The 24,872-nt window shown below is 35.7% G+C and overlaps 1 protein-coding gene across 12 annotated transcripts in view; it reads right to left on the reverse strand.

Annotated features, from left to right (window-relative positions):
- GTDC1 (glycosyltransferase like domain containing 1) overlaps positions 1–24,872 on the reverse strand; it is a 409,636-nt gene that overhangs the window by 264,317 nt on the left and 120,447 nt on the right. For 9 of the 12 annotated variants that reach the window (XM_054477583.2, XM_054477579.2, XM_054477576.2 and 6 more), the window contains one exon: positions 20,053–20,114. The gene's annotated coding sequence lies outside the window, so the exon portion shown is untranslated. Of the gene's footprint in view, positions 1–20,052; positions 20,115–21,494; positions 21,592–24,872 lie in introns of those variants that run through there. The other 3 variants (XM_063647434.1, XM_054477580.2, XM_063647435.1) reach the window with 2 other exon arrangements.

Genomic DNA, 24,872 nt, shown 5'->3' on the forward strand with positions numbered 1-24,872 from the left:
AACCTTCTTTCAGTTTTTTAATGCTATTAATTCCATGAATAATTTCAAACTATAAAAGCAGCAATGAATTCGTTCTACTAAATACTACAAATATTTTTAATTTGCCAACATTCACAAATGTGGCAGCATATTTATGAATCAATAGAAAGTTTTGCACCAGAAAATCATCTCACCACTCATTTAAAGTATCGCATTGCCCTTTTAAGTAGGTCTCCATGCTACCATACAATCTTGTTCCCACCACACCATTCTCCTTAAGCTAATCACAAATAATCTTTCCAAAATGGAAATGTGACCATAAAATGACATGCTCAAAAACCTTAAATCACCTAAGGGTAAAATCCAAGGCCCTACACATGGCAATTAAGACTCATTTCCCGGCCCCTTCCTTTCTCTTCACTACAGCCACATTTGGCCTTCTCCCACTTCAATCCCTTTTCCCCAACTTCCCCAGACTCTACTTGGTAGCAATACCAAACACCCACACTCCCGGAGCTGTTTTAGACTCTTAAAACTTCACATTTTTATCTCACCTCCATCAGCCTTCTCTCTCTGTTCAACTAATGAACTTTTGTTAAAATTTCTGCTCATGAATCACCATTTCTATGAAGCCTTTCCCTGAACTCCTCCTAAACATGACTTCCTTTATACTCTGTATAGTAGAATTATACTTGTTTCACTGTAGTCACATGTTCTGCTTCTGCATGGGGCTGTGAAAATCTGAAAACTGGGCGCTACGCTGTTATTTTCCTGAAAGTTGTCTCAGGACCTGACACACAGTAGACAAACTAGGTTTTTCTGGAGCTGAAGTGAAAATCAGGGAGACACAGGAAGCTGCTTTCTTCTGCCTTGAAAGTAACACTGGTTTCACTTAACACAGGTTCTGAGCAACAAGTGTCAGGCAGCACTGTACTTGATACTAATGATTTCCTATTATTCCTGAAGTCTAAACTAAATCAAGCAGCAAGTATATCTGGACACATTTTATTATGTTCTCTTTCAAACACTGATTCTTTCTTATTGTTGACAGAAGCAGAATTTATGGGAAATAATAAATTTTTTCATATAGATATGTGTTTATTTTAACCTACCAATACAAGAGAAGTAACACCGATTAAAGAGATGGGAGAAACAGAACAAGCAATTGAATTCTAGGCCAAAGTGAGTTTAATGGCCTAAGAGAGTATTTGTAAATTTCATAAATTTTGAAAATCACCTGCAGTTTCTTATTCTGTTTGATCTATTATCATCCTAGTTTAATTTGAGAAGTGGAAGTAGGATGAGAAGCCAATTCCCTCACCATCAATCTAGAGAGCCCATTCCACATTTAGTAATTAGGCTTTTATTTAACAGAGAAGAAAAAAAGGCATTTTTAAATACTTTCTGCCAACAATTATTCTTTTTATAAAAGTTTGACAAGATGAATAATGCATTTCCTTCTCAAAGATGGCTTTTCTCCAGAAGTCTTCCACCTTCTTGAAATGGGCTGTAAACCAGCTCAGTGGGAGAAAACTGAGCTCCCTGACCCATTCGGATACAAATACCCAAGCAGAGAAGTCAAGGTGTGTTCAGAATAATAGGTGCAAGGAGTGCTGATACCATTGTTGAACCACTTTTCTTTTACAGAATACAAAATATAAAGAATATCGGCATCATAGAGTAAGTGACAGCAAGACTAAAATCCAGGTTTTCCAACTCCATATTCACATGGCATCCCATTATACTTCACTGTAGGCACAGGATACAATATAAGTAAAAGAAACCTCCATTTTCTAGTCTTTGAGTTTTTGGATTAAATAAAAATGTTTAATAATTATTAATATTTAAATGACATATATATAACACGGTATATGTTTTATGTGCTTGTGGAATATAAATGTCGCTATCAATTAATATATTAATCACATACAATATTTAATAATGCCTCCTCACTTGTAAAACCAAGACATCAGTAATATAAGTAACTGAATATCATACAGTGAAATACTTAAATTTTTTTGTTAGAATCTCTTGTGATTCCTCCCAGAGTCCAGCGTAATCATAACTCCTCTGAAGATATAACCCTTATTCTTTACCCCTCAGCACTGGACAGTCACCTTTTTGATAGAATAACAGGTCTTAAGAACTAGGACTGGAGGGGGAAAAAAAAAATACTGAAGATTCACATGCCAACAACGGTTTGGATTAGAAGGTGAAGAAGTCAGCCACGTAGCCGTATTCAGTCTAGCTCAAAAATTTACTACTGTTACCATCAAGCAAAGTCAAGGTTCTCTTGACAAAACAATCTGTAGTATCTCTGTGCACTTATCACATGTAGGATATATTTATACAAGTAATTATTTAATGTCAATATCTCCACTGGACATTAAGTTCCATGGAGACACTTGACTAGGTCTGTTTTGCTTACCATTGTTATCTCCAGCACTCAGCAAACAGAAAGTGTTCAATAAATGTGTGTTGAGTCAATGAACCGTAAAACCCTTTAGCAATGGCCGTGACAATTTCTTCCTAATTCATTCAAGAGTTGTACTATTATCAGACATAAAAAATTACTTCTTCCTATCACTCATTACTATTTACTCTCATAGGCAGAATTTTATGTATAGAACATATTACCATGTAAATATAATAGGTGGCATCTAATTCTATTTAAAATTTCACCCCTCAATCTAAGGAAAATCGTCTGCCCTGCTGAGGGATTTAGAAACTATGTTCCATGCCATGGGAAAGCATCTTCCCCAACCTGACTGGAGTCTACAAGAATGTTTAATTCAAAAATAATCACGTCTATGACCTGGAAGGAGTCCACTGGCTTAATCATTATACTGGCATTTTTTATTGGACAGAAACATTATCTTGCTACCCTACACTGGCTTCTATGCCAACATTTAACTCAGACTGAGTTTGTGCAGGGTAATTATAAATATACACACCAAATGAGTTTAAAATAAGATGACTAACATATTCTTAACTATACTGATTAAGAATACTCAAACATGTTTTAATAACTTAATCCATATTAACGACAAAAGTTATTGAGAAGTTTCCCTCTCCAAGTGGGAGACACATAACACATTTTCAGTTAATTTTGAAACAGAAATAGCAGTGTTACTCTAACATACAAATATTCTCAACGTCCTATTTGAAGTACAGCAACACAAGCAAACATGGGTGGCATTCCCTTGATGAGATGAAATAAATGTCACTGAGTATAAGGTACTGGATTTATTCACTTCTAATGAAAAATGAAAAGGCCATAATCTCACAATTCAATTTGGTTTATCCATGAGGGAAAGTATCTAAAAAAAAAAAAAAAAAAAGCAAAATCCTAGCATCTCAGGAGGTGAAAGAATATCAGGTAAACATTTGGGAGAAGAAAGAGGAATTTCCATAGGTGACTGAAGAACTAGAAATAGATATCCTTAAATGTATCAACGTTAGACACATTTGATGTTTTTAATATTCATTTTATATCAGTGAAAAATCACTTTGCAGTAACAGACCTTTTTTTTAATTCTTCTTCTTTTGAGATGGAGTTTCACTCTTGTTGCCCAGGCTGGAATGCAATGGCACCATCTCGGCTCACTGCAACCTCCACCTCCCAGGTTCAAGCGATTCTCCTGCCTCACCCTCCCAAGTAGCTGGGATTGCAGGCGCGCACCACCATGCTTGGCTAATTTTTGTGTTTTTAGTAGAGACGGGATTTCGCCATGTTGGCCAGGCTGGTCTCGAACTCCTGACCTCAGGTGATCCACCCATCTTGGCCTCCCAAAGTGCTGGGATTACAGGCGTGAGCCACTGTGCCCGGCCTACAGTAACAGACTTTTTAAATGGTGTTAGGAAGTGTGAGGTGAAGCCAGTATTAGAAACTGTCCTTTAACATCCAAATCAACAAAACCATGTTTTAAAGCTGTATCAGACCGGGCACAATGGCTCATGCCTGTAATCCCAGCACTTTGGGAGACCAAGGTAGGCGGATTGCTTGAGTCCAGGAGTTTGAGACCAGCCTGGGCAACATAGCAAAACCCCGTCTCTACAAAAATACAAATAATTAGCTGGGTGTGGTGGCACACGCCTGTTGTCCCAGCTGCATGGAAGCCTGAGGTAGGAGGATCTCTTGAGCCTGGGAGGTGGAGGTTGCAGTGAGCCAAAATCACGCCACTGCACTCTAGCCTGGGTGACAGAGTGAGACCCTGTCTCAGAAAAAATAAATTTAAAATAAAATAAAAGCTGCATCAGTTAACATATTTATCGATACTGCTCTCATCTCCAACATTCTACATGAATACAGATATGCATTCAAAGTATTCAGTAAAAGTACATTTTCTTCTATTTATTTATTGAAGGAGTTCTTTTTCTAGTCACTATATATATTTTTAATAATCTTCTGATTTGCTAATAGTTTAAGACATGTGCTGACAGTTTACAAAGGCAACACCAGAAAAACTGGACAGAGTCTAGAGATCTTTAATGCTAAATTTTAAAAAGCTCAGAAACCCAGTTTAGACCAGGGCTGAGTAAATCCGGGACTAATAGATGTGGTAATGAGAGCTGTATCACTATTTTTAAATATCACAAGAGGCATATTATTAGCTACCCACTATTATAAGAAAAAGAATCAGTCTGTTAATAATAGATGGGGATTTTTTTTAATCCTGAAGATATTTAGGATTGAAACTGTTAAATAAAGAAAAGGTATACACAGACAACTGTGTATAATTTCTAGAAGGTCTACTACTGTCCAAAGTTTCTGCAGAGGAAGCACGGGCTTTCCCATATCAACAGCTTGAAGTTTCCTGACTGGAACAAGCAGTGTGACTTTTATCTATTTAGTGGCCTTGCCTATCTCTTTATCAACTGGTTTTTCAAGGAGACATTCCAATGATACAAATATTTTGTCTAATGAAGCAGAGACCCTATAGCCAGAGTATTCCTTACAAACTACCCAAAGCTGCACTCTGCATCCTCGCCATCTCTTAAAGTAATTTCACACTTTGCAAACAGTGTGTTCAAACAGAGTAAAGTTACTTAGGAGTTAGTTAATTCCCCCTTGCATCTCTCTCCAGCACATATATGCACCATATATGGGATCATTAGTCTCTCTACTAGATTAATTAGCATTCACAGTTAACAAACAGCCTGAATTATTTTAGAGAGAATTTATAACTCAAACTACTAAAACTAGGTACATAATATCCTCTATTTTCTATAATAGTTGTTGAATTGATCTTGATAGAATTGAAGCATCCTATTATCCTCTTGTATTACCCTTGTTCAATGTACCCACCTTGTTTCCAAACTTCACTTGCAATAATTAAATTTAAAATATCAGATAAACCACATCATATTTTTTGGAGTAAATGCCTGCTGGGGTGCAATGTGTTACCTCTCCCAGGAGTACTTGTATGTTACAAGAGAACAACAGGTGATAGTGAAATTTCAACCATCTGTATAGTAGATGCAAAGAATAGTTTGTGAATTAAAAAAGGACTGTTCTCATGTCTCCAAAATGTAGACTGAAAGCTGCTACCCAATCGACTAATACATATGGTTAGCTTTGCTTTAAAGTATTAGAATATTCTATCACATTTCACCATAATACAAAAACCTTGAAAACTATGCATATCTTTTGATTCAGCAATACCACTTTTAAGGATTAACCCTGGAAGTTACCAAAAATCTTTACTGCAGTCTTTCCCCCAATTAAAAACAATCAAAGTATCCTACAAAAAGGGATCTCTTATGATTAAATGATTAATGATCAAAAAATATAATGAATATATATTGGCAATGGGAAATGTTTACACTATTGCATGACTACATGAAATGAATATATAAAAACATATTATGAAATGAATATATCATAATATGAGAGAAAGAGTACATGCACACATGCAAACATAAATGATCATTTGAGGTAGAACTGGGAATCATTTTGTTTTCCTCTTTGTGCTTCATTTTATTCTTCAAGTTATCTTCATTGAATATGTTTCAACTTCAATTAAAAGAAGCTATAACATTTTTCTTAACTTTAGGGAAGGAGGCCAAATTGTTTGATATAACAAACTACTTGCCAATTACTGAAGGCGTCCTCCCTTCCAGGAGCTTGCAAGTGTTTTTCAAATTATTATAACTACTATTGCTATAGGGAAATTCATTTAAAAACTAATCAACAAGGGTTAAAACTAACAGTGCTATAGCGATTCAAAACAGTATCATTTGGTTTGCAAATACTGCTTGTTTAAGTAATATATGAACTAAAAGTAATTCTCAATCTTAAAATGTACTTGTTTATTAAATAATTGTAAACTGATCAAAGTCTCTACTTACATATAAGGAATCTGAGGCTATACTTTGACAGTATGTTAGAAACTAAAATAATTATTTCGGTACTTACAGTTTTGAAATGGAACATGAAGAGGTAAAATACAAACTCAAAGTTTTTTTGTTTTTTTTTTTTTTTGAGACAGAGTCTCGCTCTGTCGCCCAGGCTGGAATGCAGTGGCGTGATCTTGGCTCACTGCAAGCTCCGCCTCCTGAGTTCACACCATTCTCCTGCCTCAGCCTACCGAGTAGCTGGGACTACAGGCGCCCGCCACCACGCTCGGCTAATTTTTTGTATTTTTAGTAGAGACGGGGTTTCACCATGTTAGCCAGGATGGTCTGGATTTCCTGACTTCGTGATCCGCCTGCCTCGGCCTCCCAAAGTGCTGGGATTACAGGCGTGAGCCACCGCGCCCGGCCTAAACTCAAAGTTTTAAACTTCAAGTAAAATGCCAAAATATTATGCTTTGATAATTAGGTACAGGTCTTGAAATAAGGGGAAATATTTAATTAAGGTGAATGAAACTGAAAAGGACTTCTAGTTGCACACTTAATTTCTGAAGTGTCTTGTATTAAGAAAGCTGGAGGCTGGGCGCGGTGGCTCACACCTGTAATCCCAGCACTTTGAGAGGCCAAGGCAGGTGGATCACGAGGTCAGGAGATCAAGACCATCTTGGCTAACATGGTGAAACCCTGTCTCTACTAAAAATACAAAAAAATTAGCCGGGCGTGGTGGCAGGCACCTGTAGTCCCAGCTACTCGGGAGGCTGAGGCAGGAGAATGGAGTGAACCCGGGAGGCGGAGCTTGCAGTGAGCTGAGATGGCGCCACTGCACTCCAGCCTGGGGGACAGAGCGAGACTGTGTCTCAAAAAAAAAAAAAAGAAAAAGAAAAGAAAAGAAAGCTGGAAAATGTTATTGTATAATCATCCATATGTATTGCACATGTTAAAAAACGGAGCGAGGACTGATTGGATAGTCAACTAAAAGAGATAAAGATTTGCATTTTAAAAGATTTCTCATAACCACTCAGATTTGTCCTTTATTTATATACACGCAACATGTGAATGGAAAATCAATAAATATTAATCAATGGCAACTCAGACTTAGTAGAGAAATATTTTTAAAGGGAATCTACAAGCTCTAGTACTTTTTACAATCTAAACAACATGTTTCATTTTCAAGTAATATGAAATAACTCTGTTCCTGGAATTGTTTTCCAACACAACCATTTCATCACATTTCATTTTTTAAACCACCCATTCCAAAAAAACCTAACTTACAACTCTAGCAAGAAATCAAACTACTAAAAGTATACAAATAATTAAGAAGTTATTTCCAGAAAACAAAAAAAAACTAATAAACTATGAAATATATAAATACAAAAACTAGACGCAATCTTATTTTATCTATTTAGATGGGTATGAAGACTATGCTTATCGACATATAACTTTCCATATTTTAAAATAAGCACAAACTTGATATGAAAAAGAAATCCTAATCTTAGGAAAGCACCATGTGGCATTTTTTAACTTTACTACCACTTTGTTGATTCTTTGTCCCAGAGCAGGTCACCTCCAACATTAGTACTCTGACCTTCTAGAAAACTGACAGATAAAGTTTATAGTGAGAAAAAATGAGCTTTTATGGGTTTCCAAAAGGGAATTCTTATGACACTAAAAGCCATATAATAATATTGATTTGATAACCAACTTTTTTACTGCCCAATTATAGACTTAAGATTTCTAGAAAAATATCCAGGTGAAATTTGACATAAAATACAGTAAAAAATAGTCTTGAGCTCATGACAGTCTGGAATCTCTTTACAAACTTTAAATATACATATAAAATGATTTTTAAAATATCTTTAAAGTGTTGAGAATCCCAAGATTTACCTTTCACCTTGGGCCTGACTGACCCTCCTCCTGATACATTTGTCAAAAATCAATTCAGTTATAGCTTGTACCTTTCTGAGCAAATAATTTCCAGGCCTGTTTCTAGCTTCCTTCCATCCTAAAGGCAAATGTACAATGTACAGAAACAAGGATTATTTTCTTGTAAAACCATCTTCAAAAATCAATTAGAATACTCAAAATATTCTATTCTCACAAATGAAAATAAGTTGCTTACTGGAATGACAGTCTTCCATTTCACTGCCTTAAAAATTAAGCTGGCATGGATAATAAAAGTGTTTTCTGACTGGATATGCTTGGCATTCAAATGTTTTTAAAACAAATACTAATCCATAATTAGATTTCACAGGCACAATCTATAGAAAATATAATTCTTTTTTATTTTCTGAGAGAAATATTAATGATTTCATATCATAAAACTTATAACAACAATGCCATGGCTTGGATAAACTTATAAACAAACCTGTATGTGAATGTTTTGTATCCTTTTCAGCCTAATCTCTACCATTCATTCATTCAACAAATACTTATTGTGCCTACTAAGTGCCTGCTCATCATTGTTCTGCATGCTTGGGGATAAATTAGGTAACAAAGCAAATGGGACTCTTATCACAAACAATTTCTTTCTAATTGGAGTAAAAACACCAGCATCAAGTTAAATGTATGTCAGATGAGGGCACCTATAAAGAAAAATAACACATGGTAACAGAGGATAGGAGCTACTGAGGGCTGGTGTGAGGAGGTTATTTTATACAGGGTTGTGAGAAAACACCTTGCTGATAACGAGGTGACATCTAAACAGAAATCAGAAGAAGGGGCGAGGGGATTGGGGAGTATGCAGATCTGGATCTAAGCAACAGGCACAGCAAGACCCTGATAGACATATGCTTGGTATGTGCAAAGAGTAGGAAGCTCTGTACAACCACAAAACATAAACGAATTTGCTTTATTCAACAAGCATTTATTATTACATTCTAAAAATTAAAGTAACTGTTTTGTGATATTATCATGACCCAAATATAGTCTCGGGTCTCAGGCCTGGATATAACTTCAATACAGAATGATAAATGTAGAACATTTGAGCAGGGTCTCAAAGAAGGACCAATAGCAAGTTATACAAATAGTTCAAGAAGGTGAACCAAGAGCCCAGGAAATACAGAATTGAGGAAATGTGGCAGACATCCTTGGCTCACATAACTATTCAAATTCTCCTTTTGCTTCCTTCTAGAATTCAAGCTAAAATATTTGCAATATTTGATCTCTCAGGTGCAGCGAGTGGGAGCATGTTCCACAGTCCACCAAAATGGTATAGGTAGAAGGAAGACTCAAAATCGGAAAGCACCTTCTATTGGGAGCCAGTACACTGCTGCACACCTCTAAGCAAATCAACAGGCCACAGGGCATCTGACCCACCCCAGGCCTCTGGTATCAGACCTTCTTTCCAAGCTCTGCTGCCTCCAGCCTCTCTTATCATCTTCAACATGACCTATTCATCAGCCTTCTAATTCATCTCCCTACCTATAGCTACATTTAACGTCTTCCATTCTTCCTCCGAAATTTATAGATATCTCGATGTCACTTTTCCACTCAAAAACCTATACTTTTTCTATGAAATAAAGAAAATTATTTAACAGGAAATAAGACCCCTTACAATTTGGTTCCAAGCTCCATTCTAGCCTCAATTTCTGTCACTCCCACAGACACACTATTACTCTAAATACTAAAACCATTCTATTTTATCAAACACTCCATACACATTCCTACCTGCAAGTACTGCTCCTGCTGTTTCTCCTCTCTGAAACCTTTTGCCTTCATGACCTGTCAAATTCCTACATATAGTTCAAGACTCTATTCAAATTTCATCTCATCCATCAAGACTTAGTCAATTACTCACCCATATTCAGCTAGTCAGAAATAATTACGCCTTCCTCTGTAGTGCCCTAAATTTTGCTTTTACCCCATTTACAGCAGTCACCACAATCCCTCTTATACTATAGTTATACAGTATATGTGTATGTGTATCTCCCAATCAGATCTCAATTTCTTGGCAGCAAAGTTTATGTACAATTCATGTTTGTAACTACTCATAACCCAGCAAAGTGCCTTGTACACAATATTCAGTTAATCTATTCTGAATTCTCATCAATAGGCTATAATTAAGTCACTACCTTATGAGGAATAAAACAAAAGAGGTATTCCTGAATTTGAAAATTACAGTGTCATCACAAAATGAATTGTTCAGGTATTACTACGGTATTCAGATCTTCAAATAAATCCTAAATCATGGCCAATATCATTGAATAGAAAGATAAAGACAGTAAAAAATAAAGTGTGTTTATTGGACAGCATGAAATACAGAGGAATGGAGAAATGCAAAGCAAAAAGCTACCCATGTTAGAAGCATTATCAAGGGATACTTACAATTTATTTAACAAACATTTACTAAGTGCATACTGTGAGCCAGATACTATACTGATCACTGAGAATAAAGGTAAAAATAACGAGGGAGGGCTGATATTTTACATGCACTTTTTTAAGTGCAAAGTGCTGACCTTTATTACTTCCAAAAGTATGACCAGAAGATCTGCTTAAGGGCCAAATAAAACTACCAATACCCAATTCTGAGTTCAAATCTAGGAAATTATTTTGCCTACATTGTGATTATGTAAGCACCCTTCTCCTAGTACTGCTTTTGAATATTAAAAGGGCTTCCTTTATTCTTAGTGACTATAAACTGCTCAGATAGAAAATTTGAGTTCCAGACACTTGAATACATTCCCTGCTTTGAATAAGTTCTATCCATGCACAGACTGTTTTAGTAATTAAGGTACAAACAACCCTGCCATCATCAATGAAAAGAGAGGAATTTATTAAAATAGGGTTATATAGGGGATGTTGTATGGGAGATAGTAGATAGTTGTTCATTTTGTCCTCTGAGGTTAAAATAACAGAAACTGAATGGAAATACAATAAAGAGAATTTAACTTAGACACTGGAGGAGTTGTAAGATACTGATTCCTACCAAGTCTGAGCCATTCCTTCTGCAGATTTTAAATGAAGAGGTAGTCTGCATCCTTCTAAGACAGTTACGGGCAAAACAAGCAGATGTAAAGATGACCTCTTAAGATTTCTTTTGGACATGAAATTCTATTGTACATAACCATTTGCTTGTGTATTAAAAAGTATAAAGCTGTCCATCTAAGAATTTAAAAACATATATACTCAAATGTCAACTAATGCAAAATCTGATTTAATATGTCTTTAGCCATATGACGCTTCCAAAGACCTGTAAATCAGCATCAGTAATATAAATTATCAGATGACCTGTTTGCCTTTTGAATAAATTCCGATTGCCTATTTCTTTAAAAACTGAGATCTTAACATATGAGTACTACAAAATATCTTTGTTTAAACAATAGTCTATGCATAGAGTTAAAAGCAATCACGTTTCTTATTTACTCATGGAATACCCAGTCCCCAACAAACATTGGTACTAAACCATTTTGAGGACTTTCCTTTTTTTCAAAACAACTTGGACATTATTACACTGATGTCCCCTTAGCAATAACAAACAATTCTACAAAATTTAGTCCACAAACCCTCACAAATTAAAAATATTATAATATCCTTTAAATGTATAAATGATTTATACCCATAATATTAACAAATATATTTCTTAATATTCAGTCATTCATTCAAGAAGGGATTATTGAGGTTCAACATGTAGGCACTGTGCTAAGCGTAAAGACACCAAGATGACCCAATTACAGTTCCTGTCCTCAGAAATGGAAACATAACAATACCAACACATATGCACTAACTGTTCAAAAGACAACCAATAGCAAGTTACTATATAAACCAAGTATCCAGAGAGTTTCAAAAGTCCAAACTAACTGTACAAAGGAATTAAGGAAGTACAGCAGATAACTTTAGAATGGCTCATTCAACACTCATTCTAATTCCCATTCTCCTTGCCTTCCTCCAAAAGAGGCTAGAAAGCTAAAACACTCATTATCTCACTCTAGGGGCTAGAAAGCGAAAACACTTGTTACCTCATTCTAGAGATGGTTATATGGGACATATACTTTTGACCAATGAGAATTAGACAGAAGTCCCTGTGAGTAAACATCCCTTTCTAAAGAAAAAGAGAAAGTATCCAAGGGAAGAAAGTTTCTGAGCTCTCCCTTTGTTCTTCCTGCTTGAAAGTGAAATAAGAGGCAAAAGTAACATGCTAAGGATGGTGGGGAAGTAAGACATTACCTGGATCCCTGATAGTATCAGTTACCTGTGAACTAACTGCCTTCTGATTCTTATGAGACAAATAAAACCCTAACTCATTTAAATCAATGTCAGTAAGATTTTCTACTACTTAGAGCCAGAGGCATTTTTACCGTTAAAACAGAGATACTTCAGTTAGACTCTTTATGGTTCCTCCTTTCTTAAACTATAATCCAGTCCTTACTAGCTAGAAAAAAAATAAAAGAATTTTGAATGTACACTTCTACAATTTTCTGTAATCTGAATTACTTCTATAAACATGGTCAAATTCCTCCATATAAACCCATTTGTTGCATAGTTATTACAAGATTTTTATTTTAAGTGGAACCTTCAATCCCTCAAATCTATTAAAATAACATTTTTCTATAGTATGGTATATAGCATTCATATATATAATACACACATATAAGTAAATAGCTGAAGGTTAGGAAGAAAGGAGAAAAGAAGGAGAATGGGGGGGAGAGAAAAAGGGAGGGATCTAATTTGTGTGAAAGTGTAAACTATGCTTTTCAATTTTGTGGGCACCTTAGAAAGTGGCTTAAGAATAAATGAAAGGCCGGGCGCAGTGGCTCACGCCTGCAATCCCAGCACTTTGGGAGGCTGAGGCAGGCAGATCACCTAAGGTCGGGAGTTCAAGATGAGCCTGATCAACATGCAGAAACCCTGTCTCTACTAAAAATACAAAATTAGCCAGGCGTGGTGGCATGTGCCTGTAATCCCAGCTATTCAGGAGGCTGAGGCAAGAGAATTGCTTGAACCCGGGAGGCAGAGGTTGTGGTGAGCCAAGATCGCGCCACTGCACTCCAGCTTTGGTGACAGAGCAAGACTCTGTCCCAAAAAAAAAAAAAAAAATGAGAGATTACAAAACAACAGTATTTTTTTTAAATAGGGAACACTCCACACACACACTTGAAATCAATGATTCTGTTTTAGAAAACTTTTTGAATTTGGAAAGTGTATATCCCAACAAATACTTTGTGTCTAATTTACCACTAGCATTATTGTATTATTTAATATTCCATCTATCTCTAGTCATCTCCCTAAGGTAATAATAACACAATAATCACTCTCCATGTATGTTTCTCTCGGACAAATTCTAAATGTGTACTATTCTTGGGATAATTTCTATTGTACAGTGCTGAAAAGATTCATTAATTTCAATCACCATCAACTCCGTACACCACATATACTTGTTCCGCCTTTTTTGTTGAAATATATTTCACTGTGGCCATTCAAAGGAAAATTACACATTCCAATAACATTTGAGTTCCCCTCAGTTACCCTTTCAGTGGGTCAGGGTAATGATAGAGTAAAGAATCATGTTCTTCACAGGCTCTCCTTTTTATCCCCCAATTTGGTAGAATTTCAACTTCAAATCTCTTATGCCAAAAAGCAGTGGGTAATGTCTAATGCTCTTCTCAAACAGTGGCTTACTTTGGAGGGAAGGAGAGTGAGAGTCAGGAGAAATCACTCATTCCTGCTTCTAAAGGATCTTAGCATATGGGATAAGCAATCTCTTACTCTATTTTCCTAAAATAGAACTATAGAAACATATTAAGTTGGGGTGGGGGGAAGAAAGGAAAGCAAATAAGAATTAGAAACCTTTCAACTCTGGGTATAGGTAATTCCTCACAGAGTGAAATTACTGAGTTATCTAGCCTAAATTCTCACGAAGGTAAGTCAAAAAATCCACATATTCATAAAACCTGTAGTTTATATATTCCTTACCATCAGTCACAGGTAGAAGCTTCCTCTGTAAAACAGAACAATGCTACATTCTTTTTCCTGAAACTCTAAGAATGGGATAAATAAGCATAATAACTATAGTCACATAACATAAATGCTTTCATTTTAAAAGCAGTATTCAAAGACAATCTATGAAAATCCATGTGATATAAAAAAAATTCAGAGAATGACAAATCTCCCTTGTTTATAATATCATCTCAACTTCAATTTCATTTTCAGTTATCTCCTTTCAAAAATATATATCTGGGGTCCTTATATGATACGAAGTCCATTTTCTCAGGCTCACTTTTATTTGGTTATCTTTTTAGGTGCACTGAAGATTGAGTTTACAATAAACTGAACAGACAGCGTACAAAAGGCTTTTAGAACTATACCATATGGTCCAGGGAAGGGAACAATCTGGACAATCCCCACTTCAATCTGCAAGCTTGTCCACCTCTATAACACATTATACCACTGTAATAAAATATTAAGATGAAAATGTAAAAGCTAAAATAGTCTATCTTTAGCATTACCAGGCAACCACACTTCCAAAAATTTACTGATAAACTTAATAAACATTTACTTTAATTTACATTCTGAGATTTTGGTATGCAACACCAGGCATACAAACCTAGGCCACCATTCAATAAAAACAATATTTCAGCAGGGCTATGTGTGGGTATTCAACTTATGCTTCAGAAATTTAGAAGGAAAAAAAAAAAAACACTTTTACAGGGGCATATTGGCAGAGGCTGATGTAACAGATGACACATTCTTGGAAATCAAATAAAAGCAATAGGGAAATACCCATTGTTGCCTGGTGAAGGCCTAATCACATGGACACAGCTGGAACCAATGTAGATCACTCATTAATAAAATTGTATTGTAGTAGCCACTTTTTGATGCATTTCAATTGCTGCTTTAGCCAAATCCCTGAATTTCTTTGTTCAATGTTAGTAAGATTGTTTTAATGGGAAATATGAGAAGATTTAGGACAGGGGAAAAAAAACCTGTTCTCATGCTAAAAATGAAGCTAACTCAAAAAGCTAAATGTCACTTTACCTTGCAATCTACTTACACTATCAGCAGCTTAAAATATGCAGTGTAAACCTAAAAAAGAAGAACTCATATGGTACTATAGATAAAAAGTGAGCAGTGTGAGATGCCATAGAAAACATACGAAATACTTGTAAAAGTATTCTACAGAATAATATGTCAGAGGGTGGGAGAAATTAAAACGTATCAAAAATTAAGAGGAAAAATCAAACAACTGAATTAACATGTACTCTTTCATGCAATACTATCTATTGAATTTTGACACTAAAGTATGTACCATATGCTTAAGGGAAGATTACCCATTTTGACCACATAAACTTAAAAATCACTATTTGTTATTACATTACCAATATTTGATATCAAACAAGACATTCAAATCACCTCGCCAAAAGTCATGTTTGAAAGCTATATTGACATTCAAATGAAATGAAGTACTAGTTATAATTATAAACTTGGTACTTAATATAGTAAAATCCTAGCTAAAATAATCAACAGTATTTATTCAATTTTGCTGTTATCTCTTAATAAATTTGTTTCTCCATGTTTTTACAAATATAATGATTAAGTTACTATATTATATTCCTAAAAAATATAAAATGTCAAACTAAAAAGATATAATAGCTTTGCTATGTGTTCTGAATTAAAACTATACAATTTATTGTCTATAAATTCTATTCTACAAAAATGAAAAACTCAACCGTATTTACCAAAAAACTGCTTAAACATTATGGCTCTTAAATATTTCTCCTATGCCTCTGTGTGTAGTTAGAATAAATAAATAGGACAATTCACATTGTCCTAAATCACTGAAAGATATATTCTTACCACAGAAAAAATAAAGGGCTTCACTGCAAATAAAAATTAAACCACCGCAGAAAGTGTATTTAAAGTCACTGAATAGTGGTTAACATGCAATAAACATTATTCACTATACACAGAATGAAAGAGGTTTGTTTGTGTGTGTGTGTGTGTGTGTGTATCTTTACTCGCTAATGTTAACATTATCAGACCTTGGCACAGGGGATTCAAGACAGACAGTCATGAACTTAACTGGATCAAGTGAAAAAAGTTTTGCTGGCATGCCTTCGCAAAACTGTCAGAATTCAGAAGTTTAAAATGTTGACCTAAAGATTTAATTCATATAACTTAACAGGCATCCCACCCAGATTCATTTTAGTAGCTCTGCATAAAAAAAGCCATTTTGCAAATTTAAAAAGATAGCATTGGGAGCAATGGGGAATTGTAGCATTTATTACATGTGCATTATGCATACAAAGCAATTTGAGTATTTGTTTGTTTTGCGAAAGTAGTGAACCAATATGTTGCTGAGCCTGTTCTGAATGAGAGAAAATAACAGGTGAGTTTATTTAATGCATACTGCTGATACACCTCTGTTTTACAAATTCTTTTAATAATTTTAAAGTGTTTTCTAAATTAAAAATAAATCCCTAGAAAAGAAACAACTGTTAGATTGCACAATTTTATCTTAAAGTACCCATAATAGATATATTTCCCAGTATATATGGCATATAAAAATGTTTCACATTAATAATTCAAACATGAGCCACTGTTTACTTCCTTTTCAGTCACATTTGTTACACTGTTACAAAAATACACGAGTTTTTCTTCTCAAAGTAATTTTCTTATTGCCAAAAATAATTGACAATTTTTAAAATAAAGATCAGTCAAAATAATATCAATCTCCTCCTATAAAAACATATTCTGACTATTAACTGTTCTTATCTTGATTGCAAAACTAATTTTTAAAATAGATCACTCTAAAAAATCTAATTTTAAAAATAGATCACCTGAAAGTAAATCATTTGTTTTGCTTAATACAACAGAAAATATATTTACATTGTGAGGAACATTCTATGAAATTTCACAGAATGCTTGCTCATAGTGAAAATCTAGTCTCCTGCTCAAATCATCTCTATTTAAAACTCATTATGCCACATTTTCACACTCCTAATGGTAGGGCACTAACTATAATTTTGCGAGAATTGGTAAACTTAAAAACACTTCTGTGTTTTACCTTGCATTTTTTATTTCAAAGGAAAAATATTTTAAATGCACATCCTTTATTTTAATGGAAGTTCACTTGATTATCTACCAAGACTTATCAGACACTCTAAAAGTGAGTATTCAATTTGTTAAAGATATAAACTGACCCTGAATTTTAGACAAAAATAGAAAACAATGGCAGACATTTTGGTCTCAACAAGAGATATCTTGGCATAAAAATCCATATAATACAGGCAAATATTACTCAAAAGTTTCCATTCAAATAATAAACTCTGAAGCAGACAAGATTCCAACCAATCAAAAATACTGTGTCAACATGACCAAAGTTAGCAATAGTAGCAAAAATGTAACTGTAAAGAAAATATCTAAGAGAGTGGAAAAGGCAAATTTAGCACCAACTTCTATAAGGAACAAAGCCACTTACTAAATGTGGAAGTTGTAAGGGGAATGATATTTCTATTTCAGAAAAAAATATTTCTTTTCACAATGGTGGTCTGTGTGAAGAAAGAGGAAGAGAAGAGGGGGAAATAATGGTGTAAGTGGGAAAGACTAAGGCTGCCTGCTTTCCTTCGGTGATGCTGTGAGGGTAGACCCTCTGCCTTACAAAAACCACTGCCAGAACCAAGCTACACAAAACATTTTGGCTGCAAGCCTATAACAGTGCCAGGCTGTTTTTCATTTTTGTGCTAGACTCCCTCAATTGAGACAGTGTGGGATTGTCACTTTGATGCACATAGAGAACAAAGAATAATATAGTTTGGGGGGGATTTTCTTGCCCCTTTAAAGTCAGGTTAGCATTTTGTTTTCTTTGACAGGTCTTGAAAAGACCCAAGAAACAAAGTTATGCCTAAGAATGCATTAACTGCCTAACAAAATTAATGTCAAGTACAATACTGTCAACAGTTTAAAAGCCATGTGAGAGATTAACATTTTTTAAAAAACAGACTTAAAAAGGGTCCAAGTCATATAGTTACCTGTTTAAGAGGCCAGAGACCAAGAAATACATGATTCACAATCACATAATCTTATTTAAAAATCTGATGCCACGAAGGCAGACCATAAAATCCAGGCCAAAAAAAAAGCAGTATTATAATTTTTAGGTCACTATTCAGAGACAACTGTGTCAGCTGCTATTCTGACCTTGACTTCTCCAAAATTAAATAATCTGATGAAAAGATTATAATATTAGAATCTGAATATTTTAAGCCTTCACAGAGAAAGAGCTGATAAGTGATGAAAAATGTTTAAAGAATTAAACCACAAATCATCGAAAAAGTTGCCACAGACACAAACAGGAAAACCGTCTCTTCGATCCTATTCAATTCTGTACTAGAAGTGAAGCTAACACAAATGCGAAAGCCGAGTGTGTGCTGCTGCAACCTTCAACTAAATATACTATCTGAATCTGGTGACTAAAAGACACCAATAAGCCATTAGCTCCTAGATGTATGACCTTTTTTCTTTCTAATGCACAAGATAAGTAAAGGGAGAGGTCCATTTTCTACAAACCAAATGAAAAGAAGAATGAACTGTGTCAGCTCAGATCCCATGCTGGCATATTTTACACTAAGCTCAGCATCATCTAGAAGCAGTATGCTTCTCCCTGCCAATCAGAGGGGAAAAAAGTTGTGCAACTAATACAGTGTTGATAAATAGCACCAAACGTCTACTAGTCCTTTCCTCCTGCACAATGCCATTGAATCAGCTGTTAAAAGAAGACCAATAGCTGTTACAGAAATAGCAAGAACTGAAGCACTTGCCTCAGATGTTATACATGGAGACATGGAGCATTTACCACCTGAGCCTATCTAATTTCTGGCAAAATGATCCCCTGCCCAGTTTTGTTCACGGCCACAGAATCTGATAACAAGTCACGATCTGTGTTGAGAAAGGCAGTGGGGGAGTGAGAACATGGGGAAGGAATCAAGTGAGAACAGTGGGCAAACTTCAAACAATATACACGCTTCTCTTATTATTCAAATTAGTGCCCATGCACAGCACTTTAGGATGACAAAAGCTGTGTTAAAGGGCTCAGGTACAATGATTCACTTTGGGTGGTAAGGGTAAGTCTGCCATGTAATTAAAGAATGCATTATTTTGCTCCTCACTGCTCGCCTTTTATATTTCTTTTTTCTCTAGGACATACTGCTGATGGTATTACTGCATGGGACACTGATAGTTGCAGGCAAGGCATTCATGTAGTGCCAAAGTAGTCCAGAGAATGATGTCTGGCTGGCCTTAGTTCAACAAGGAATATGAGGCAAAAACAGAAAACAAAAAGAATGAAAGGTGTAGAAGAAGCCAGGCAATAGACTGATTTTCTGTTTATTAATGGTACCATAAAACGCGGGGAAAATCTGGAAAAGGCAGCCAAGCTAACTCAATTACAAAGAAAGATTAAAGGAGTTAAATGTCTATAACTTGGCTGACAACCAAGGAACAATATGAGAGCTGTCCACAACTCTCCAAAGAATATACATTAAAAGAAAAGTAGAGAATTATTATCTACTATAGATGTATGAATACATGAACTAATAATGAAATAAAAATGAAGAAATCTGACTTTAAGCAGCAGGGAAATAATCTGGTGAAACTTAAAAAAGGCTGCTTCCTTCTCTTTAGAAATATCAATCATCTTACTGACCCACAACAAGACATGATAGAAAATGCCCGCATATTGCCAGAGGACGGAATTGATGGAGATATAAAAATGAAGTCCCATCTGCTTACCTGATGATCCAGATATACTGATGTCCCTTTACATATGTCCAATCTAGCTAATGCAGAGATACCTGTAAGATCACAAAAGACATAGTTAGTACCTTCAAAATAAACCCAGCCTGAATTCTCAATCTTGAGCTGGTCAAGAGCTGATTCGGATGATCTACTCTGGCTCTTGGATATTCCAAGGTGGGAGAAGAATGTGCAAGAACAGAAATTTTCTGAGTGAATCTAAGGTTATTCTTAATTAATAAGAGATTTTCAGTCTCTCCAGAGATTTTCCAAATCATCTGTAACTCAGTAATAATAATAAGTCAGATTAGAGGTGTTTAACCTTGGTCATTGGATGGCCTTCAGGAATCTATGCACTCCTGAATGATATACGTAAAATTTGTGGGTTTATATAAATAAGTATCTCTGGGAGAAGGTCAATAGTTTGTCAGATTTGCCAAAAGGTCTATAGTCCAAAAAACTGTCAAGAACCTCTGCTGAGGCTTGCCTAACATCTCAGAGGCAGGTTGGAATGCATATGGATGAGCATTCCAGGTTTGGGGGTTCCTCCCCAGAGAAACACAGACACTTGCAGATCTGGGGTAAATACCTTAAGAATACTACTTTCTGGGAGAGCAATACATCAGGTTTAAACTGTTGCTTAACTCACACAGTCCTGTGATCCCTGTAAGCCATGCACAGTCTTGAAGAGAACTAACATGTTACCATATATACCCAAGGGTGCCTATCATGACTTTTCCTGTTCTGTGTATATTAAAGTCAGGATTCCTAAGAATATCAATTCTGACAGAGTCAGAACTCACACAGTAACTCATCCAAAAAGGACCATTTATGACAAGGAAAAAACAAGGTGTGATCAAATCAATAGGAAATGTGGCTCCCAAACAGTTTACATAACAAAAAAATTACAGAATTAGCCAAACATATCTTTTAAAAGAATTACTTTAAATAGTAATCCCAGAGTCAGAATAGGCTACATCAGAAAGAAACAAGGTTAGAGAACCTTCCAGGTACCAACTGTGAACAAGATGGGAAAGCATTCACAGCCACAGAGAACATCCTGAACTGAGGTGTCACCAAAAAAAGGGGGTGGGGGGATAAGAAAAAGGCTGAAAAGACAGAAATCAAGTAGAAGAAGAGAAAAATTACCTTTTGTGGTGTCCTGTTTCAAATAATAATCATGTAGTATATATTCTCAAAAAATAATGTATTTAGACAATCACCTTCTGGGCATCTACCACGCACTGCACTCAGTACTGAGGACTCAGCAGTGAACAGGTCAACAAAGCCCTATTCTGCTGAAGCTTTACTTTGGGGAATGGGAGAAGGATGCAGTGACAAACAAGTATATCAGCAATATCATTTCAATCTGTGATACATGATATGAAAAAATAAACAAGAAGATGTGACCAAGACATGAGAGAGCAGCCTATACCCACCCAGCATGTCACAGAAATCTTCACTCCAATCTCAGAGTCTTTCAGGGTCTTAAAGAGTTGAGACCAGGAAATGACGTTAGGGACAGCTAGCCAGACCTGTGAATTTCAGAGATGAAGACAGAATAGCTATTCTAGAAGACAGTATCACTACCTCATTATCTCTACACTTCAAAATACATATACCTAGATTGAATGATAATGTTATGATACAAGCTCTGCTTGTAGAATACAAACCTGACAACAAGTAAATGAACAGCATTTCGTTATCTCTTTAAAACCTGGCTGACAATACTGCACACTGTGTACCCTTAATATAAAGAACCACATTCTATCCAAATTCTTGTCAAGTTCCATTCTATTAAAAGAATTTCATTTTTTGCTTCCACAGATAAATCCGATCAACTTGTGCTGTCAAAGAAAGGGGAGAAGAGGGTACAGGTAGCCAGCCTCCAAGAGAGCCCCCAATAATCCTCACCTCAAGGAATTCATGCCTTTGTGTAATCCCTTTGCTCATACCAGGGTTGGTCTGAGTGATCAACAGAATGCAGTAGAAGTGACAGTGTCTGTCCTAAAAGATATTACAGCTTCTTCCTTACTCTCTTGGATCTTCCTGGGGGAAGCCAGCTGCCAGCTGCCACGCTGTGAGGACACTCAAGCCATCCTAGGGAAAGGTACACAAGGCATCTTGCCAAATAGCCAGAATCAACGTAACAGCCATGTGAGAGAGACATTTTCTAAGCAGATCCTCCAGGCTAGTCTAACTTTCAAATGACTGTCACTCTGGCTGACATCTTGATTGCAGCTAATCAAAGACCAAGAGCCAGAATTACCTAGGCTGCACTCCAATCCCTTTCTAGCATGCACTCTAACTTCCTGTATTCACAAAGCTCAAGCTAAAAACATTTCTCAGATGCTCTTGCATCATGACTTCCACAGGGAACCCAGGTTCAACCAAATCCATTCAAGATTTAGAAAGCAGAAATGAGCAAATCAAGGAAGTAGCCAACTACAAATGAGATCAAATTTTGTAGTGAAGGCATTTTGTTCTTCTGAAACAACTATGTAGATATGCTACTAAATGATCCCTAGTCTCATAGGCTCTAAGTAGCAAATGGCAGCGAAGTTTCTACTAGAATAGTATCATGGGGTGTTTCTCATGGCTTGTACTGTTCCTAGCTATTCATAGTCAACTTTGTTTCCTTGGCACTTCTGCAAATTAAGTAGCATGTGATGCATCTCTGCATGCAACTCAAACTAGTTGTTGCCTGCAACTAAGAACCCACTCTACATATGCAAATTTTCCTGTCTCATAACACTTTCATTCCTATCTCACGGTTGACCCTCTTTTCCATTACTAAAACCTCTACCTGTACAATGAATCCTATTCATTTATGCTGTTTCTAGGAACTTGCACTATCCAGTTTCTCCTTTTCTTCTCCACTGCTTTCTTCTCCTTCATCAATAACACAGTTCTTCCAACCCTACCAACTATCCCTGTGAAGCTTCATAAAATAATAACAAAAGCTTGTTGTTTTTACTTCAACTTTCATTCAGTGCTTGAATTACCATAACTTGGCTTCCTTAGCCATCACTCTACCAAAACCACTATTGCTAAGGCTGGCAAGAACCAATTACTTATTCTCATTCCTCACTCTACTAGACTGTGGCATTGGCACTCCTACCCACCACACCTCTTTGAAGCTTTAATGATAACAAGATTACAAACCTCCAGCCTCAATGAAAGAATCTAGCATCCCACCTTCACACATCATCATCACCCACGCCCTCTGCACTTCTACCACCAGAGACATACAACAAATAGGCACACAGAGACCATTTCAAATGCTAACGCTATTCAAATATTCTATTTCTTGAGGGCCTAATTACTTAGACAACTAAAAACACAGATATACGCACTGTAAAAAAAAAAAAAAGAAAAAGAAAAAAGAAAACTGGATTCTACAAGCTATCAATATAGAAACGTATTTCATTATTTTTCAGTTATTTAAGGAAAAATAAATGTTTGGAAGTCAGAGATTCCAAAAGAGCAGTGCTACAAAACAAGTGTATGACCTCTTAAAACTAACTTCCCAAAGCTAGAAGTTTATTATTATTTGTTTAACACTTGCAAGTCAGAATATCTACAATTGCCAACCTAAGCTAGCATCCGTGAGTCCTCTTGTTTTGTATGTAAGGTTTTCTATTACATCTGTCATCTCACTAACCAGAAGTGATGCTGCTGACTTGACTGGTGGGGGATGGGAGGGGAGTTGACCCATTCCTTCCCCCCTGCTAAAGCTACAATCTCTCAAAAGGCTGGCCTCCCAGAATGATGTGAACTAAGCTTCTTTCTTTAAACTGCTCAGAAGACAGAACTCTTCAGAAAGCCCACCAAAAAAATGGCTTATTTTCATTAATTTGCTTTGTGTTGCCATCATTCATTGTCTTCATTTTTAATTCAGTGATATTTATAGCCAAATGAAATGAAGTACAGTCAGTTTTCCTCAATCTGTCTCAGTGTACTCTTCATCTTCTGGGTCCCAATTCATGTGATCCTTTAACAACTATTTATTTCACACCAAACCAGTTATCTCCCTAAAGCCTACCAATCTAGCCTCTGGGCATATTTCCTAAATAAAAGCACTAGATCTCTGTAAACCTAAAATTTGCATACTAAAGGCACAAATCAGCTATCAAAAGGCCTAGTAGTATATAGCAATTGCTCACCTCTAAGCAGAGTTTAAAATTCATTTCAATTTATTATTTTTTAAAGGAACAGCAATTGACTTCTTCCCTTTGCAAAACAGTGTTTAATGGGCCTAGTTAAATTAGAGGTAATAGTGTAAAGCAAGTGTTTTAAATTGGTAAATTCTAAACCTCTTAATAAAAGTACATCAGTCAGAAGTTTTAATAAGACTCAGCAGGACAGAGAAGAATTAACCGTCTGTAGGAATCAAAAGGGGTGATAGGCAATGATAACCTTAAACATTTGCATAGGGATTTATAATTTCATCGCTTAAAGGTTAATGAAATTATGTGGTATTTTGCCCACTCTTATCCAGTAAATGATTCCATGCCTTGATTTGTATATATTTACCAACTGAATCCTATAAAGAAAAAATGACTCCTTTATCAATTAATCTATGACATTTTTACTTATACACTTCTGGATGCACAATTATCATTACCTATTCTAACCAATAACTGGGTCCTCTAAAACAAAATGTAAGGTTTCCAAAGCATCTCAGAAAAAAGAACAAACTCATAATCAGAACTCCGAAAGTACATTAAATTGTTAATGTGATTGCTTTTTTAAAAATTAGATATATTCCTTTATTTACTTTATACTTCAAGTCTACTATTGCTAAATAACTTGCT

Source organism: Pongo pygmaeus, chromosome 11 (genome assembly GCF_028885625.2).
Source record: "Pongo pygmaeus isolate AG05252 chromosome 11, NHGRI_mPonPyg2-v2.0_pri, whole genome shotgun sequence".
Classification (NCBI taxonomy): Eukaryota; Metazoa; Chordata; class Mammalia; order Primates; family Hominidae; genus Pongo; species Pongo pygmaeus.